Source organism: Mauremys reevesii, linkage group 12 (assembly GCF_016161935.1).
Source record: "Mauremys reevesii isolate NIE-2019 linkage group 12, ASM1616193v1, whole genome shotgun sequence".
Lineage (NCBI taxonomy): Eukaryota > Metazoa > Chordata > Testudines > Geoemydidae > Mauremys > Mauremys reevesii.
The window spans coordinates 51,929,714-51,949,389 of record NC_052634.1 but is presented as its reverse complement, the minus strand read 5'-3'; the positions used below and the strand labels follow the sequence as shown (position 1 = coordinate 51,949,389).

General features: G+C 54.8%; 2 non-coding genes across 2 annotated transcripts; both read right to left on the bottom strand.

Moving 5' to 3' along the window:
* Positions 1–1,416: 1,416 nt before the first annotated feature.
* TRNAA-UGC lies at positions 1,417–1,488 on the bottom strand. The gene has a single exon. It is a non-coding gene; the product is annotated as a tRNA-Ala (tRNA).
* A 1,591-nt stretch (positions 1,489–3,079) lies between these two features.
* Positions 3,080–3,151, bottom strand: TRNAE-UUC. Its single transcript has one exon. It is a non-coding gene; the product is annotated as a tRNA-Glu (tRNA).
* Between the last annotated feature and the right edge of the window lie 16,525 nt (positions 3,152–19,676).

The window sequence follows — 19,676 nt, the reverse complement described above, 5'->3', positions numbered from 1 at the left end:
CGCAGTACCAGGGCTTGGGCACAGGGCCCTCTTAGGGGTGGGGCCCGATTCAGGGGAATCAGGAGAATCGGCCTAAAGCTGGGGTGGGGGTGGGGGTGGGGCAGGACTTGGTCCCATTCTGGACACCACCAAAAATTATACAGACCTGCTGCCCCCGTCCAGCCCAACCTTCTGCTGATACACCTCAGCCCACACCCCTGCAGGGTTTGAAGCTTCCATTGCTTAAATTCCAGGACACTGAGGGATTTCAGCTCCCCTTTGCCCACAGGGAGCTTTCACCCCACTCCCAGCCAGGTTCTTGTCCATGGGATCACTGTAGGGGGCTGGGTCCCGCTGGGTCTTTTCTCTCTCTATGACAGGCCAGGGTGCAATAACTGGGGCATCTGAGCACCCAGGACCTTCTGTGGGGCTGCCATTCCTCTTCCCCTTCTGTGGTCTCATCTGTCATTGACTCCAGCCTTTTTTCTATCCATCGTCAGTGTTGGTGAAAACCAGTGTCAATGAAGCTTTTCTGTAGTAGGCCTGAAACTTTAATCGACCTAACAGGAACAAGGGACGTACATCTACCTATGTCAGCTAATTGCTTATTCGCTTGTTTGGATAGCTTATCAGCCATTTTGGCTCCTCAAGTGTATGCAGCTGTTTTTCCATGTATGCATCCAAAGTATCTAGTACAAAGGGTCAACGGATGTATCTTGTGTCCCCGTCAGAATGACAAATGTATCCTCAACAGATGTATTTTGTTTCCCCCACAAAATGATATATGTATCCTGCGTACCCAATTATCCCCTAACAGATACATGTACAGGTTCTACAGGTCAACCAAATGACGTAGACGAACGTAGGCTAAGTTGTTTGTTACTGATTATAAAACGGCCCGTTCGGGCTTGTGGGGTGTCTCTCTTTCTCTGGCATTAGCCGAGAGGAGAACACCCGCTCAGCTGACCGATCAATAAAGGGTGTGGTACTCGTCTTCCTGTCTCCATGCCTCCTTGGGGTAATTAGGTAAACTCCAGGGGGAAATGAGCCCTTTTGGCTAACAGTCAGAACCATCCCAAGCCAGCTGCACTCGCCTCAGAAAGACAGTGTCCCCTGCTGGGTGTAAATCACTGACCTCCCTCCTCTCTGAGCACTGACTGCCCCTCTGTTTCCTTGCCTCTCAGTCTGTGCAGGTGGGACCTTTCCCTCCAGTGCTGGAGGATTCACACTTCTCATCTACCCTTGTCCCAAGCAGCACAGCGGGTGGGAATCTTACATGTACCAAGGTGACTTAGGAGCAGAACCCCCACCCCCCCCAGACCTTTCATGCAATTGGCACTTGCCCCTCACTGAGCAGGATTGAAACTGGTGCAGGGAGACTGCTGGGCCACATCCCCTCTGGGCGTGAGCAAAGCAGCGGGGTGAAAAAAATCAACTTGGAGATGGTGGGGATTGAACCCAGGACCTCATACATGCAAAGCATGTGTTCTACCACTGAGCTACATCCCCAGATAATCTTTGCTTACTATGGGTTACACCACGGGTAGGCAACCTATGGCACGTGTGCCAAAGGTGGCACATGAGCTGATTTTCAGTGGCACTCACACTGCCCAGGTCCTGGCCACCAGTCTTGGGGGCTCTGCATTTTAATTTAATTTTAAATGAAGCTTCTTAAACATTTTAAAAAACCTTATTTACTTTACATACAACAATAGTTGGTTATATATTATAGACTTATAGAAAGAGACCTTCTAAAAACATTAAAATGTATTACTGGCATGCGGAACCTTGAATTGGAGTGAATAAATGAAGACTCGGCACAGCACTTCTGAAAGGTTACTGACCCCTGGGTTACACTCAGAGCCCTCTTGTTTCCAGAGCATCCAGTGGCCTAAGAGCAGCATGGGGGACACATTCCCTACTCTGAGGACAAACCTGCTGTCCTGGAGATTGCTGGTTCTTAGGGTCACTTTGCAGCAGGGCCAGATTTGATGTGTGGGGCAGAGAGAGTGGGTGCCCTGGACTCAGGGTGCAGAGATACAATCAGGCCTCTCCCCTGCATTGGGTGAGGGGTGCTGCCACCCCCTACTGGAAGGTAATGGGAGGGGAGGGGTGCTGTGAGTCACTCAACACCTGACCCCGGTGGCAGAAGTGCTGTGGGGAGCTCCAGGTGTGTCTAGGATCTGCTTTTTCCACCTGCCTGTGAAGTCCAGCTTTCCCCAGCACATTCACTGCGGTGCAATTGGGTCACTGTTTCCATGGCTGAACAGCAAAGAATCACTCCCAGTTTCCCTTCTATCAGCAGCAGGATTAGCCTGTGTCAGTGATTAATGAGGTGGATCTAGTTGTAGATTGTTATTCATTCCCCACCTTGACAATTCACACCGTCCCTTTCCCATGCAGATTCCCAGCAGCTCAGTGATCCTGGTAGCAGGGGTTGGGGCCTGAGATTTTCAGGGTCCTTTTTCCCCTCCACCTGCAGTGAACTCAGCTTTTCCCCCATCCCAGACAATCCATGAAAGACTGGGGCATAAAGAAAGAGGGGAGGGAACATCTCACGGCCAGGGCTGGATGTGCCCAGGGCCCCCTGCTTGTCCATTGTTTCCCTTGAATTTGGCCCCCTGCTTTGCACAAGGGACAGAGAAAGATCTCACTGTTCCTGTGTCTGTGCAAAGAAAATTGTGCTTCCCTAGGAAAGAGAGGCGGGAAATGGCCCCATGGAGGGCCAATTTCCTCGGAAGTAAGAGCAAAGGACTCAGGCTGAGAACTGATTTAACCCCACTCATCTGGGATTTAACAAATTCTCTTCCATGGAGCAGGGCCACTTCCAGTGTTTTTGCCACCCCAAGCGGAAAAAAAAATAAAAAAGCTGCAGCTCTACCTCTGCCGCTTTTGGCCTCAAGTCCTTCGCTCTGAGAGGGACGAATTGCTGCTGAAGCCTCCCCTTTCCATTGACTGCCCCAGGGACCTGCTTGCTGCACTGGTGCCTGGAACCAGCCCTGCCATGGAGACACTGGGAAGAAAGGGGAATCAGGAAAATACCATGGATTTGTTTATGTTGTAAGTGAAAAACTGAAGCAGTTTTGGTTTAAAGTCACTTTTCCCTGACTGGGGATTGAACCCAGGCCGTGGCAGTGAAAATGCCAAATCCTAGCCACTAGACCACCAGGGAGGTGATACTGTTATTTTTCTTCTCATTTATGTTACACTTTCTTAGGCTACTTTCTATCCACTTTCTGAAGTTGCTCATTGTCCATTCCCTGAGGGGCTAAGAGCAGAAAGCGCAGGAATCCCTGTACTCAGGGTCACAACCTCAGCCCAACCCAAGACACTGAAACAAACACAAATGATGCTTCAGCTTCCTCCAGCAGGATCACAGAGACACACAAAGAAAACCCAGCAGGAACAATCCTCCTCTGCCTTCATTTACCCCATCGCAACCCTCTCAGCAGCCCACTCTTGCGGGAAGGACACTGAGCTGATAGGAGCTCTGGCATAGAGACCAAGGCAGGGGTGTTGCACCCTCTCAGTGGGAGCTGATCACATTCTGACTCTGAAGGAGGAGGGAAAGGCGATGGCCACATGATGGAGCCAGTATGTACCACAACATGGTTCTTCTGTGTGGGATGACTCTGAACACTGACTGATCTCCACTCCCTTGGATTTGAAGCGATGTTTACTTTTGCACTTGGGAACCTATAAGGCTGAAGCAATGTTATGGATGGTGACACTACGATTGAAGGGTTATTTAATATTGTAGAAATTCTTAAAAACACTTAGCTTAAACTGGAACTGCCTGTTATTAAAGGCTGGTTTCCCCACGTCAGTTCCATAAGCTCTGCTAGAAACACCCTGGCTTCTCTCCTGCCTTGGTGGAAACTGGAGGGAATCGTCCCCTGCTGCCCTTGGCTCCAGGCTGGTTTTTCTGGGGAGAGGACGTGGAATTGATTTGTTTGCTGTTGAGAAGGGAGCCGGGCCAGTTCTCAGGGAATGAGAACTCCCAGCATCTTCCCAGCCCAGCCCAGGCTGCTGCCCTGTCCCAGCCTCTGTTCCCCTGGGGGCCCTGCGTGTTTAACTCTAGAGCAGGCCGGGAGCAGCAGCTGAGGCAGAGGACAGCCTGGGCCGGGCAGATAAGAAGGAGTTTAGCCAGCAAAAAAGGTAAAATGGCAGGGGAGTGTTACCTTGGACTCGACGGCATTTCTCCATTGGTCTGTCTGCTTTGGGGCAGGGACAATAACACGTCCTGCTGCATTCATTATTTCAAAGGGCGGTTTAGGATTTTTAGTCTCACACACGGTGCACAAAGCAGGACTCAACCTTTGGCATAAACTAAACAAGCTGCTCACAGGTTCTGGCAGCCACAATGAGCATTTGGGTGAGAACTCAGACCTGCCCCTGTCCCATAGGGAGGGTGTCATCTGTGTGGGGACTGGACCACTGACCTACCTGCTCCTAACTCCCAAACTTTCAGTAACTCTATTGTCAGTGCCTGTGAGTGTTATTTAAACCATAAGAAAAACCACACTGGGCTAGACCAAAGGCCCATCTAGCTCTGAATCTTGTCTTCTGACAGTAGCCAATTGCAGGTGCCCCAACAACCAGGCACCACTGGGAGTTGAACCCAGGATCTCCTGTTTACAAAACAGATGCTTTAAGCCAGCGTGCCTGTGGGTAGCTATAACACACTGTCTGCCCACACCTGACTCCCTGCCATCACCACTGGGGCCTGACAAGTGTTGCTTGTGTTTGGATTCTGTAAAGCAGAGGAGCAGGTGAAGTTTTACTCCTAAGGTGGGTGTGTGATTCTTTGCACAGGTCTATGCTGCAAAATTAGGTCGGTTTAACTACATTACTCAGGGGTGTAAAAAAATGTAACACCCCCCCCCCCCCCAGCAATGCAATTCTATCAACCTAACCCATGTGCAGATAGCGCTGTGTCAACAGGAGGGCTTCTTCCATCAACAGAGCTTGGGGAGGGGCTTGGTTAGTGAAGACCCAGAGAACAGGTGGCCCATGACTCTTGCATGTGGGGAGGCTGGGCATGAGCTCTGGAAGCTCCCTAGAAGTTAGTCCACTTCTTGCTCGCTCCTCTCCTCCCTCCTCCTTACCTGCTGCTCGTGCCTCTACACCCTCTGCCCAAGGTCTGCCCACCACCCACACCTCTCTGCCCCTCCCCTGAGACCCGCCCTGCCCACCACCCACACCTCTCTGCCCCTCCCCTGAGACCTGCCCTGCTCACCACCCACACCTCTCTGCCCCTCCTGTGACACCCATCCTATCCACCACCCACACCTCTCTGCCCCATCCGTGACACCCATCCTGCCTGCCACCCACACCTCTCTGTCCCCTCCTGTGACACCCATCCTATCCACCACCCACACCTCTCTGCCCCATCCGTGACACCCATCCTGCCTGCCACTCACACCTCTCTGTCCCCTCCCTGCCCAGCCCAGCCCAGCCCCCCCCACCTCTTGCACCTCTCTGCTCCCACCCTGAGACCCGCTGTGCCCACCTCTTTCTTCATGCTGCTGTTGTTACTCCATGAATCATCAAGGATGGAATAAAAAGTTGAGTTTACTCCAGGGTGAGGAAAGAAAAGAGCCACCAACCCCCTGGCAAAGCTCAGTGCCCCAGGGAAAACCTGCCCCCTGCTATCGCAATCACTGATGTGCTGGGGATATGGCGGGAAAGGGACTGTCTGAATTAAGGCAGCCCCAGAGGAGGGGGGGAGCTGGGGGGGAGTACTGGGGGCTGGCAGGGAAGTGACTCTGCACAAGCAGCCCCTCCTCAGCCCCCCTGTGTCTGTGGCTCCCAGCGCTGCTGGCCCCACCGACAACTCCCCTTTCCACCCCCCGGCTCTGGCTCCCCTCAGGAGCGGCCGATCCAGCTCCAGGAGCACACGGGCCCCCTGGGAACGGGACAGGGGTCAAGTGTCCCAGCCAGAGGGGGAAGGGAGCAGCCCAGGAGTTCTCAGACGGGGGGTTACAGCCCCTCGTGGGGGGGGGGGTGAGGTTATTATGTGGGGGTCACAAACCGCCCAGCTCTGCAGGCAGCAGCAGTGAGGGTGGCAATGGAGCAAAGTCTGCTGTGAAAAGTGATATTGACAAATGTCTTCACACCCCCAGTGTTCAACAGTAACTATTTGAAAACCCTTTTCTGCTTATAACAATAATTCAATTGACGTGTGTTCTAGGCTGAATTTAAAAGTAGGGAGAAAAGTTAAACTCATTTTAAAGAATTACCGTATTTATCGGCGTATAACACGCACAGGCGTATAACACGCACCTTCATTTTAAGGGGGAAATTTCAGGAAAAAGACTTAAATTTCAAATAAAGGACTTTGAAGCTCGGGGGGGAGGGGGGACGGGATCTCGGGCCGCTCGGGAGGGGGTCGGGGACTAAGGCCGCTCGGGGGCTCGGGCCGGGAGGGGGCGGGGCGGTGCTCCGCGGGTTAGGGCCGCTCGGGGGACGGGACGGGTCTCGGGCCGCTCGGGAGGGGGACGGGGGCTCGGGCCGGGTCGGGCCACGCCGCTCGGGAGGGGGGCAGGGGCTAGGGCCGCTCGGGGGAGGGGACGGATCTCGGGCCGCTGGGGAGGGGGTCGGGGACTAAGGCCGCTCGGGGGCTCGGGACGGGGACGGGGTCTCGGGCCGCTCGGGAGGGGCGGGGCTCGGGCCGGGTCGGGCCACGCCGCCGGGAGGGGGCAGGGGCTAGGGCCGCTCGGGGAGGGGGACGGGATCTCGGGCCGCTCGGGAGGGGTCGGGACTAAGGCCGCTCGGGGCTCGGGCCGGGCGCGCCGCTCGGGAGGGGGCGGGGCTAGGCGGTGCTCCGCGGGTTAGCCGCTCGGGGGACGGGACGGGGTCTCGGGCCGCTCGGGAGGGGGCGGGGCTAAGGCGGCTCTGGCCGGGCCGCTCGGGGGGCGGGGCTAGGGCCAGGGCCGCTCGGGGGAGGGAGGGAGGACGGGGTCTCGGGCCGCTCTGGAGGGGCGCGGGGGCTAAGGCAGCCCGGGCAGGGCCGCTCGGGAGGGGCTAGGCCGGGCCGCGCGCTCGGGAGGTGGGGCTCGCGCAGGCCGGGCTCGGGGCTCAGGCCCCGCCGCTGGGGGCGGGAGGGCGGGGCTCGGGCCGCTGGGGGCTAGCCGCTGCTCGGGAGTGGGGCAGGGGCTAGGCGCGCTCGCGCCGCTGGGGCGGCGCTTTTCTTTTCTGCCTGGGGTGGTTATATCGGCGTATAACACGCACACATCATTTGCCCCCTATTTTCAGGGGAAAAAAGTGCGTGTTATACGCCGATAAATACGGTAGGTTATAAATTAAGCATTTCAAATAACATTAAATATGAAAAAATGTGTTTTGAATTGATGTTGGAGGGTCGCACTTGGCACCTTGCTTTGTGCAAGGGGTCACCAGTGCCAAAAGTTTGAGCCCCACTGGGTTACACAGGGAAAGAGCAAAGAGAGACCCTGAAACAGGCCTGCAGGGGAAACCCCTGGGGAGAGGGGTTCCCAGCTCACACATCTTCCCCGCTCCAGTTCCTGCCCCATCCCTGGGCTGTACCTCCAGTGCCGAGGCCATCACAGATCCCCTCTCTGCCCAGGGGCTTGCACAGGTAGTTCCTTCTGCCAGGCCTCTGCCTCACTGAATAATTGTATAAATTCACTGGTGCTCCTCCCCTCCCCCCTGCTTCTTCCTGTGACCCTTCTGCCAGTTGGAGGTGGCAGCAACATGGGCCAGGTTCAATATCTTGGGGATCCTTTTTAACAACACAACACAGAACCCGCTCGAGCCCCCACCCAGTAACCTGGGACAATCCCACACCACCCCTGGGTGTCTCTAGGGGCAATACTTCCCCTGGCCAGCACCGAGTCTGAGGCCGTGTCTACACTACCAATGCCAACAAGGGGTTCCACTCAACAACGATTCACAGCAGTGCGGCCCGACAAACGGTCATTTTCATCCTCTGAGTCAGGAAACCCACAAAAGCCTCTTCTTTTGTACTGGGGCAGGCAAAAATAAGGTGACACTAAATTATTCTGATTGCTAAAAGCAGGTTTAGGGGGTTGTGTATTTTTGAAAAACAAAATCAATACTGATCCTTCTAACTAGCAGCATGAGATAAAGAAAAGAACCTGGACAAACCTTGTCAGTAACAGCTAATGTCCTAACTGGGAAATCAGCAGCGGTTTGTAGCTGGGGGAGCGAACAGTCTGAATGTGTGTGACCCGACCCCAGCCCCCAGCCCCACATAGCAGCAGGACTTGGCACTCTCTGTGCATTGGTGTGGTGGTGAGTGGTTCACCAAGCGGTGACAATCCAAGGAGGTTCCCTGAGTCGGTTTCACTCCTGAGGAGATTCTGCACCAAAAAATAAAAATTCTGTGCACGATATTTTCAAATTCTGCAAATTTTATTTGCCAATAAATAAATGCGGAGGCTCCAGCATGGTAGAGGGGAGCAGAGGCTCCTGAAAGCACAGAGGTGGGAGATCACCTTGCAGCCCCCTCTCTTCTCCAGGGAAACAGACTCTGTGGTGAGGCTGCACCTCTCTGCCGCCTACTCCAGGAGCCCCCAAAAGACTCCCCAGAACTGCTCATGAGGCGTGCATGACCACTCCTGTGGCTTCCCTATCAGAAAGTCAGATCAGCTGGCCCTGGGTGATTTGAAAGGCCCTGGGGGCTCCTGCCACTACTACCGGCAGCACCGTGGGGCTAAAGCGGATTCCTGCCCACCCTCGCTCTGCACGGCGCACCACTCCCAGAAGCACCTGGCACGTCCCTGCGGGGTGTGTCTCTCACACGCTGCCCCTGCCCCAAGCACCAACTCTGCCATTGGGACTGCGGCAATGGGAGCTGCAGGGGTGGTGCCTGTGGGCAGTGGCCCCAGGAGATCCCCCCCGGCCTCCTCCATGTAGAAGTTGCTGCCAGATGTGGGTGCGGGTCACTTTCAGGAGCTTCCCAAGATAAGGTGCCACATCCCAACACTCTGCCCCAGCCCAGATCCTGCACACACCCGAACTCCCTCCCTGAGTCTGCCACTGCCCCCCCCAACCCCTGCCCCAGCCCAGAGCCTGCACACACCCAAACTCCCTCCCTGAGTCTGCCACTGCCCCCCCACACCCCAACCCCTGCCCCAGCCCAGAGCCTGCACCTCATGCACCCAAATTCCCTCCCAGAGCATGCACCCCTCCTGCATCCAAACTGCCTCCCCTGCCCTGCCCATCCCAGAACCGGCACCTCATGTACCCAAACTCCCTCCCAGAGCCTTAGGCAGAGATGGGGGGGGGAGGGGGAGGGGGAGGGGCAGGACTTGGACCCGTTCTGGGCATCACCAAAAGTTATATAAACCTGGCAACCCTGAGCTGGAGCCCTAGTCACTGCCCAGCTCTCGCCTTCCAGGAGGGGACTCTGTGGGGCAGGGCTCTGCCGGGGCTTTCTTCCTTCCTTTAATCACCGTGGAAGGGTGAACAGGGAGAGAATTTGTTCTTCTTTTCTGAACACACGCAGGCAGCTGGATTATTTCCAGGGCTGTAATAAAACCTGAGCTAGCAGAGGATGGTTTTGATCCATCGACCTCTGGGTTATGGGCCCAGCACGCTCCCGCTGCGCCACTCTGCTGTAGGGGGAGGGGGGGCTTCCTGCAGGATGGATTCCCAGCGCAGCTCCCGAGCTGCGCCCTGGCGAGCTGTGCCCAGGGGATTTAGACGCTTTAGCGGCAGGTGATTGACACGCGCTGGGTCCCACCCCCAGCGCTGAACTGACCCGCGCTCGCTGCATTCTCCGCCGGGGGCTCCTTGGTCCGATGGTTCAGCACCACCAGCCCCGCCCCCGCTTTTCCCCTGGGGAGACCCGGCCCCTCTCCTGCCCCCTCCGGGCTGAGGCGGGTCCCAAGCCCCCTGCGAGGGGCCCGGGGGCGGGGCCAGGCCCGGGAGGAGCCGCCCTTCCTGCCCCCGGCCCGGCCCCGCCCTGTGTGCGGCAGCGGGGCCATGGCCGGGGCCGGGAGCGCAGCGCGGGGCTGCTCCAGCCCTGCAGCCCGCGGGGCAGCGCGGTGGGGCCGGGGGCAGCGCGGGGCGGGGACACGCGTGGGGCGGACACGCTCCTGCCGGGAGGGCCGGGCCCGGCTGCCTGGTTCGCCCCTGCCCGGGGTCCCCGCGCCCCCGCGGCCGGAACGGGCTGCCCGGGGCTGCGGGGGCGAGTGGCCCAGGCGGGGCGGAGCCCGGAGCTGCAGGAGGGCCGGAGCGCGGCTCGGCTGCAGAGCTCGGAGCCCAGGCTGGGCCCGGGAGCGAGGGGAGGGAATCGGGGGGCGGATTTGGGGTGTCAGAGCCGGGCTGGGGCGGGGAGCGGCTGGGGATGGGGACTGTGGGGCTGCTGGGAGTTTGGGGTGTGGCGGGGGGGTCCGGGGTGGGGGGGGACTGTGGGGGAGTTGGGAGTTTGGGGTGCGCTGGGGGTCAGGGCTGGGGCCTGTGGGGCTGCTGGGAGTTTGGGGTGTGCTGGGGTCAGGGCTAGGGGCTGTGGGGCTGCTGGGAGTTTGGGGTGTGCTGGGGGTCAGGGCTAGGGGCCTGTGGGGCTGCTGGGAGTTTGGGGTGCGCTGGGGTCAGGGCTGGGGACTGTGGGGAGCTGGGAGTTTGGGGTGCCCTGGGGTTCAGGGCTGGGGACTGTGGGGCTGCTGGGAGTTTGGGGTGCGCTGGGGGGTCAGGGCTGGGGGGGACTGTGGGGCTGCTGGGAGTTTGGGGTGCGCTGGGGGGTCAGGGCTGGGGGGGCCTGTGGGGCTGCTGGGAGTTTGGGGTGTGCTGGGGGGTCGGGACTGGGGGCCTGTGGGGTTGCTGGGAGTTTGGGGTGTGCTGGGGGGTCAGGGTTGGGGGATGTTTGGGGGGCTCCATGTTCAGATCTGGCCCTGCGGGGGCTTTGGGGGCTGGCGCTGGGGAAAGTGGGGGACTGTCTGAAGTTGGCTGCTTGGGATGTGGGCGAGGCCCCGGGGAGCCGGGGGTTGGGCTGCACCCCTGTCCCTCCAGCCTGGGGCCCTGCGTTTCCTCTGGAAAAGTCCCAGGGACCCTGCCCAGGCGTCTGCAGGGCAGGACGGGCCCTGAAATCTGGCAGCTGGGAGGTTTGCAGCAGTTTCTAACCCTCCCTCCCCTGCTTCTTCCAGGAGGTACCACAAAAGCATCCGGCCCCCCTGGGAAAAGAGAGAGAAGCAGCCAAAGCCGAGGAGCAGCGGCAAAGCGAGGAGCTGCTGGTAGGTGCCCAGAGCCCCCCGCCACTGAGGTTTGCCTGGCATAAGAATGACCTGGTGAGTGCAGGGCCCACCCTGCCCGCCTCAGCCAGGGACCCATCCCCGCTGGAGCCCAGGGAGCCTGCAGGGTCAGACACGGGGGTAACATGATGCCCTTAGGACGCAGGAGGCTGCTGGGCAGCACAGGGTCAGTCTGTGTTAGCCCAGAGCCCCTGCCCACGGGCTGTCTGGATGTCACAGTGACCAGGGATCCTTTCTAGCTCCTGGGGGGATGGGGAGGAAGGAGATGAAATGTGGGCTGCAGAGATGGAGGATTTGGCTCAGTGCAAGTTGATGAGGTTTCGGGGAGAGTGTCCCTCCTGTAGGTGATGTACAGCTCACCCCGGCCCTGATCCCCTCCTCCCTTCCTGGGATAAATGAACTTCCCATCACTCACCGCAAGAGATCTCGTGTTCTGGTAAATAACTCTGCCACCCGCCCCCAGGCGCATTTATGATTTTCCCCTGTTCCCGAGCAGGTGAATTTCAGTGTTGATAAATGCAAAATAATGCACATTGGAAAAGATAATACCAAATGGACATAAAATGATGGGGTCTAAATTAGCTGTTACCACTCAAGAAAGAGATTTTGGAGTCACTGTGGATAGTTCTCTGGAAACATCCATGCAATGTGCAGCGTCAGTCAAAAAAGCAAATAGAATGTGGGGAATCATTAGGAAAGGGATAGACAATAAAACAGAAAATATCATATTGCCTGTATATACATCCATGGTATGTCCACACCTTGAATACTGCCTGCAGATCTGGTCACCCCATCTCAAAAAAGATATATTGGAATTGGAAGAGGTTCAGAAAAGGGCAAAAAAAATGATGAAGGGTCCGGAACAGCTTCCGTATGAGGAGAGATGAATAAGACTGAGGCTATGGCTACACGCCGCAGCTTTTAGCAACACGGCTGTGCCGCTACAGCCGTGCCGCTAACAGGCGCACAGAGTAGCTGCTGTTTGTTGGCAGGAGAGACGTGCCAGTGTAGACAAAGCCTGAGACTGTTCAGCTTGGACAAGAGACTACTTGGGGGGAAGGGGGGAGGATATGGTAGAGGTCTATAAAATCGTGACTTGTGTGGTGAAAGTAAATCAGGAAGTGTTATTTACTCCTCATAACACAAGAACTAGGGGTCACCCAGTGAAATGAAGAGGCAGCAGGTTTAAAACAAACAAAAGGAAGTATTTCTTCACACAACACAGTCAACCTGTGGAACTCCTTGCCAGAGGATGTTGTGAAGGCCAAGACGCTAACAGGGTTCTAAAAAGAACTAGATAAGTTCATGGAGGACAGGTCCATCAGTGGCTATTAGCCAGGATGGGCAGGGATGGTGTCCCTGGCCTCTGTTTGCCAGAAGCTGGGAATGGGCAACAGGGGATGGATCACTTGATCCATGGGACACCTGGCATTGGCCCCTGTCGGTAGACAGGACACTGGGCTAGATGGGCCTTTGGTCTGACCCAGTCTGGCCGTTCTTATGTTCTATGTTCCCTTGTTACTGAGCCGCCCTCTCCCTGTTGCAGAAACAGACGGCAGCCGAGAGGCAGAAGATCATCTGGGAGTGGCAGGAGCTGCGAGGGTTTCTGGAGGAGCAGGAGCAGCGGCTGCTGGCCCGGCTGGAAGAGCTAGAGAGAGCCATTGTCCAGAGAAGGGATGAGGGCATCTGCAGCCTGTCCTGGGAGATTTCCCTGCTCAGCGAGAGGGGAGGAGAGAAGGGGCAGCAGCCGCTGAGCCAACCCCTGCAGGTCAGGCTGTCATTGCAAGGATCATACGCAGCGTTTCTATAGGCACTAATGAGTTTCTATAGGTGCTTCTGAGCCCTGGACCCCAAAGCACTTTGCAGAGTGGGGTCAGGGGCATTATCCCTCTGGGACAAATGGGGAAAGTGAGGCAGAGGGAGGGGCAGAGCCCTGCTCAAGGTCACACAGTGAGTCTGGCAGCGGCGCCAGGGGTGGGCCCTGGGAGTCCTGGATGCTGCAGCCCCAAGACCTTCTCTCCTGGAAATGTCTCTCTGCATTTGCACTTGGAGGGTGAAATTCCCTCCCCCACCATGCTGAGGTCCCGAGCCAGGCCCAGGGCCCCTCACACGGCAGGTTAATGGGTTTAGTGGGGCCAGGGGCCTTCTGGGTCTCTCGGCACTGGGGGGAATTTGATTCTCAATGCAGAGAAATATCTTCTGCCTGTAAAGTGCCCGGGGAGAAGATTTTCAGAGTGGCGACCTGCCCGCAGGGATTGCTGGGGCTGCGTAGGGGAAAGTCCCTGGGGGGTGGGGAGAGCAGCTGCTCTGGGAATGTAAACCTGAAATTCCCCTACTGCCTGAGGCCTCAGTGGTGACCCCTGCAGAGCAGGAGGCCTCCCCACCCAGGGACACTCCCCCTGACGGCCTCCTCTTTCTCCCCCTCTTTAGGGTGCTGGGAGCGCTGGGGGCAGGTAAGTCCTGGGCTCCATTTCACTCCCTCTCATGGGCCGTTAGGTTTGATAACTGCGCTGAATAGGAAGCTGCCCCCTGCCCTGGGAGCGTGTGATTCTGGCTCCCCTAGTGGCTGACTCAGGTAGGAGACGAGCCGGTTACTGTCTGGTCGCTCATGAGGTCACAGCAGGGCTGCTAGACCCAGGGCCGATGGGACAGACCAGGCCTGTCTCCTGGACTGACGTGGCTGCGTCATGTACTCAGAGGGAGCAGAATCTCAGCTTTCGCCTTTGTTAAAGTGAGTTGCTGGCCCTCAGCACCTCCCCAGTGTAAACGGAGACAGCGTTGCCTTGCTGGGGCTGCCAGCAGCCTGAAGCCGTAGCTCTGAGAGCGTGAACTCTCCTGTCCCCTGTTAATGTCATCGGGGTGTCAACTGAAATAACAACACTTTGATGTCAACATTGAATGTTCCCTGGTGATCACCTGAGCAGGTGGATCAGGGAGAGGGCGGGAGTGAAACCTTTGCAGGGTGGGAATAGGGGGTTGCTGTAGGGAAGGAAGAACAGAGGAGAGACACAACAACAAGGAAGCAAGAGAGAAATGGAGAAAGGAGGGTGGGAAAGGCAGTAAAACACAGGGAAGAACCAGCAGGGCCCTACAGGGTGTCCGGGAAGGGGCTGTTTTCCTCCTGAGTGACACTGAGTGTGACAGACAAAGACTTGGCAAAATACTAAGAACTAAAATTTTATTTCTGATGCGAAGGGCAGATTCTCCCCTTGTTCCTCGTACGTGGGTGTCCCATGGGGAGCAGTGGGTGTTCTGCTGTGAATGGAACAGGGCACAGAGTCCTAACCTGATGCCCGGGCCACTGGCCGTAACGGACAGGGCAATGTGGCCCCCTCTGTGAATGAGCTGGACACCCCAGGATTACTGCTTCAGCTGAAGGGTTCGGGGGATTTGGTGTTTAAGGGGCCAGGCTCATTCCCTGCTGGAGCCCTGAGCTCTGTCTGTGGCCACTGTCAGCATGTAGGACCTGCCCACTCTCTGCTCTGTGTCTCCTCCCTTTCCACATGATCCCCGTGCTGGTGCCCCTTGTTCCTGCAGTAACCCAGCGTAGGGGGTGGCTCTGCCCCCCACAGAACCAGTGTGTCCCTGAGAAAGCTCCTGAACAATGTCTCCGTTCCCTGCTCTAGTGTCTCCCCACTTCCCGTCTCTCTGGGGAGCACAGGGCTTAGGTGACTCTCCATGACAACGACCATCTCAGGCTGCAAAGCTCAGATCCAGGTTTCCTGGAGTTTGGGGGTTGCTGGGCTCAGGCCTATTTCTCACCCCTCCTTTCCCCAGCAGGGAGGACGGGACGTTTGGGAAGCCAGAGCCGTCGTTTGTGGAGCTGGAGAAGAGACTCAGTGATTTCTCTCTGCAAAGTGCCATGCTGCAGGAGGTGCTGCTGGGATTCAAAGGTAATTGGAGTCTGCGGGTGGCGTCTCCTCTGGTTAGAGCGACCCTCGCCCTGGGGAGGAGTCGGGGACTCTAGTGATGTCACTGATCCTCGGCTCCATCTCACAGCCCAGCTCAGCGAGTCGCCCTTCCCCATGGAGCAGCCCTGTGGGGCTGGCTCTGTCTGCAGCGGCTGCGTTATCGGCCTCTGATCTCTGTCACCATCTCGTAGTTAACAGCAGTTCCATTAATAAGCAATGGGGATTTCTCCATGAATGCGAGGGACTGAATTCTCACCTCTCCCATCTTCTCCTTCCCTTAGAGACACTGCGACGGGGGCTGGGGAGCGACACAGGTACGTGTCTGTCTCTGACTGGCCATGGAGAGATTTCAGACCAATAACGATGTTAACGACAGGGGATCACAGCCTCCAGCACCTGGAAGCTGTGTAACAATGGGAAGGGATGTTACTTTGTTCTTGCACCACTATATTTTCAACTGACTTGTCTCTTAAATATTTTAGCTCATCAATGTCACGTAAGCTTTTAAAGCGTTTTGCAGGTTTTTAGTACTCATTAATTGTTTTTCCTTTACTTTCTTTAATTATTGCATTTTTTACTGACTACATTAATTTTAAGAATTTTTTTGCCCTTTTAATTGCAGTAATATTAATAGTGTTTTAATTAAGTTTGCGTAGTCTGATTTTAAAGCTTTTTTTAAAAAGACCACTAAGGTCTTTGACAACTTTTCCTATGTTTGAGTGCCTGCTTGATACTTTTTTTAAAAAAAATACAAAGGCTGAGTATAGTTAGTTTTTTAAAAAATATAGACTTTTTTTGTTGTGACTCTAAATTGGTAATGTAGTCACATTTTTAACTTATTATTATTTTAGTGCACTATTTACCTCTTGTGACACAGGTTGTAGCTGATTTTTACACTTTAAATAAATAAAACAGCTATTAGCATCTAATTTGGTTAAAACAGCAATTCTATCTATATCTATCTATCTATCCATCATATATATATATATATATAATTTTTTTTTTTGCATAACCTGCACTTCTTTAAGAATGCAATGTTTGTTTGGTTCTTTTAATTAACTTTTTGCTCTAAACTTTTTTTTATGCTTACATTATGCCTTAAATTAATTTATATTTCTTGGAATGATTTTATTCATTTAATATAGAATCTTAATTTTTTTTCTCCCCATACATTCCTAGCCATCCCGATGATGATTAATTTCTGGGAAACATCCTCAGCAGAATTATTTGAAGGTGTTGCACCAGAGAGTAAAGGCACAGAGGCAGTGGCTTGTGGGAAAGAGGGTAAGTTTCATTACTAATCCTGCTCTTAAAAAGAGGGGTCTTTTTAGAAAACTAGTTTAACTTACAAGCACTGAGAGACTTTAAGAAAGTCACTAATCACGGGAGCAATGGGTCTCTTTGGAACATATTTTAACTGACAAGCCCTTAGAGCCTTTCTGAGAAACAGGATAGAACTATGGTCAAAATGAAGTGCAAATTAATAAACGTGCATCGTGAGAAGAGGAAGGAACACAAATTAAAATATAATGAAAACGAAGCCTCTCAGAAAGGAAATATATCAGTTTAGTAGCAGTGTTGCCATGTCAGGAGTGAGGTGGGAGATGATTTTCTCTCCCCCCCCCCCCATCTCTATGTAGGTGGCATAGTTAATTTTTTATTATTTTGTTTACTAATTAAATCCTTGTCCCTAAGGCCAAATTTGGGCTAGGTAACTTTGTTGCCACGTTTTCTTGTTCACCAAGCACAGAGCTTAGTACTGGCCCTGAACGACATCATTAGCCCCCTTTTGTTTGGACTAATTTAATTTTCTGTCGTTGGTCGTCTTGCACCTGTGCATGGCATTCATGGCTGAAAAGAATTTAACCTACTTTTCATCAACTTGCTGCTATAGGGTATTGTAAGATCTTATGAACTTTTGTCTTCTTTTTACAGTGAAGTAAGGCAGAGAGTTCAAAACGTGGGTGTTACTGGAATTAACAGTTCCCAGGGTTGGTCCATGTATGTCATTGCACTGGGCTCATTCACGCTTTGTCTGGGTACCATGTAGCACTCTCTCCCCATGCGTAGTCAATGCCGATACAAAAGAATGATCTGGGCTGGTGTTTCTCAGCTGGTGGTTTGTGACCCCCAGGGGCTCAGGAAAGGCAGTCAGGAGGCTGTGAGATGTTGAGTCTTTCATTATGATCTAAAGCAAAGAAAATCTCACTCCCCCACTCCTGCACTCCCCTGTTCATTGTGGTCAGTGTTCTCTGTCAGCCTCTAGAAATATACAAGTTGTATATAGACTCAGCACGGATACATGTTGTATTCTTACTTTTTTAGTAAATGTTCGAGGGTCAGAAAATATTTGGCTTCCAATAAGAGGTACTTGCTTACTTATCTCAGCTGTGAAATGAGGCAGTTTGCAGCTGTGCACAGTAACCCTTTCATTGCCTGTATCCCAGCCAGCGAGACCGAAACCCCTGCGGTGGTTAGTAGAAATGGGGACGAAGCAGAAAGTTTTGATTCAGACTGGCATTGAGTGCTGTCAGCGATCGCAGGAGAGCAAAGGAACCCAGGGATCGTTGGTCACTAAGTCTCCCAGGCAGAGGAAGGGATGGGGGGGAACAGAAGTCAGAAAATGAAGGAGAAATAAGTGAGGGAGGGGGGGCGGAGGTCACAAGCTCCCAAACCTGCCTACATCCAGTCATAGAGTCATAAAGTCTAAGGCCAGAAGGGACCACTGGATCATCTGGTCTGACCTCCTGTCTAGCACTGGCTGCCAACACCCCCCAGCACCCGCCCACTAAACCCAACAGCTGGAGTGAGACCAAAGTCTTGCAGCCCCCAGGAGACTAGACTGTTCTATGCCCCAGGCAGAGAATAGGAGGGACCGAGGTGCCCCAGTGCCCCAAACCCCTGCAGTGGCAGGGAAATGGTTAAGTGAGATATTTCTGGGTGATCCTAGTGAGTGCCCCACGCTGCAGAGGAAGATGAAAAACCCCCAGGTCACCTACAACCTGACCCAGGGGGGAAATTTCTTCCACATCCCACCTATAATGATCAGTTAGACTCTGAGCATCGGAGCACAAAGAGAGAGAGAGAGAGAGAGAGATCCACCCTGCCCAATATCCTGTCTTCTCTGGCCATTCCTGAAGCTTCAGAGGAAAGAAAGGAAAAAAACCCTCTAAAAATACATAGAGGGGGAAAAATCCCTTCCTGACCCCTAGCAGTTTTGGCTGAAACCCTGAAGCATGAGGGTGAGGAACATAATACATAAAATGGAAGTGAGCCCCACTTCATGGTCCACTATTTGTCTCTGTTGACCAAGCCTTCCAGCTATCACCAGCAAACTTCATTTCATTTACTGCACCTGCACTGGGCAGACTTTGTCCTGTCCCTGCCTCCGCCTGGTCCCCACCGTTGGGGCAGTTGCTCTCAGGGTTTTAAAAGTAGCACAGTGGGTTTAGTGCTGGTGGAAGGGGCTGGGTCTGGGCTGTGATAAAGTGATGGAATATTTTCCCAGCATGCGAGTCAGAAACATCTTGTGCAGGGAAAGGGCCGGGGGAGATCATGATGTGACAGGAACTAACTTCTGAAATCTTCCCTGTCACCCTTCTCACCTGACAGGCGGCAGAGTAACGCCCACCTGTGGCTCCAGATTGTCCCAGCCTCCCACGGGACAGGGAAGGGAACTGGCTGTAGTGGAGCCAGTCCAGGTAGGGATTATTGCGGGGTTGCTAGTGGGTTCCTGCTGGAGGGGGAGGGGCAGGAAATACTGAGGGCCTGGGATCTTTGGGGGAGCTCAGTGTGGAGGGGGGATGGGGGCAGGAAACGCCCAGGGTGGAGAAAGGGAGAGGGAACAAGGCGTGTGACAAACTTGCTGGGAATTGTTTAACCCAAGTCCTGGATTCCGGGAACAGACCCATGGGGCTTGGGGGAGGAAATGACCCTATTTGTGGAATGGGGTTGTGTTGGGGGTGGGGGAACCCTGGACAGCGCTGGGGAAAACGTATCCGATTCCCAGTGCAAGAACATGAACCTACTGGCCAGAGGCGGCTAGGAGATTTGAAGGAGGGGGTGGGAGGTTACCCACCAGTGGGGCCTAGAGTAGATAACCCCTCCCCTTCCTTCCAGCTGCTGGCAATGGGAAGCCTGTTGGGATTCCTACTGGGGAGCCGACCCTGGAGCCTGCTGGGGGCCCCATCCCCCGTATCAGCCTCTGGCTTGTAGGTGTGTGATGGAGGAGAAGACCCTTCCCCCTCTGTCTGCAGTATGGGTGGGGGGGGTGAGGGGATCTCTAGCTCCCCTCCTGTTTTGCCTCCTGGCTGCTCTGAGCAGGGTGGGGGTGGGACCCTGCTGACTGTCTCTCTCTCAGAACATCCATTTGATTGGCTCCTCTCCCCCATGAATAGTGGGGCTGTGAGTGGGGCAGCAGGTTGTGAGTGGGGGGCTCTTGCTCTTTCAGGGGCCGGTGACCTTCGAGGAGGTGGCTGTGTATTTCTCCAGGGAAGAGGGGGCTCTGCTGGACCCCACTCAGAGAGCCCTCTACTGGGATGTCATGCAG